A 655-nucleotide genomic window follows, 5' to 3' on the forward strand; every position below is an offset into this window, starting at 1 on the left:
GGGGGGTAGGCGCGCCCCCTACCTCATGGCCTCCATGTTGGTTGCTTGACGTAGGGTCCAAGTCTCCTGGATCTTGTTTGTTCCAAAAATCATGTTCCCGAAGGTTTCATTCCATTTGGACTCCGTTTGATATTCCTTTTCTTCGAAATAGCTCCGGTTAATAGGTTAGTCCCAAAAATAATATAAAAGTGGATAATAAAGCCCAATAATGTCCAAAACAGAAGATAGTATAGCATGGAGCAATCAAAAATTATAGATACGTTGGAGATGTATCACCATGAACGGGCACAATATAGTGTTCAGTGTTGACCAACAATGGTCTATGATCCAAGTGCTTGTACTGTAAGTTTTCCAAAGCTGCCATGGGGAAAAGATTCGCCCATGCTTCATTCACCAAACCCATGTCTAGTCGTTCTTGGATCCGTCCTCGATGCCATGTGAATTTATCATCCAAAAAACCCATATCCCTTAGCTCACAATCATCAGTAGCATTTTGAAATGCATTTATATACTGTTGTGGGCGTGGATTCCCACCTTCTTTTTCGTGTAGAAACTGAATTTCGTTTAAGTCCCCAATCAGCAACCAGGGAAGATTGTGAGCATGATGGAGATGGCGCATGCATTGTCTACTAGTTGATGTGATGGCGTTCATTGG

This window comes from Triticum dicoccoides, chromosome 1A, assembly GCF_002162155.2.
Source record: "Triticum dicoccoides isolate Atlit2015 ecotype Zavitan chromosome 1A, WEW_v2.0, whole genome shotgun sequence".
Taxonomy (NCBI): Eukaryota; Viridiplantae; Streptophyta; class Magnoliopsida; order Poales; family Poaceae; genus Triticum; species Triticum dicoccoides.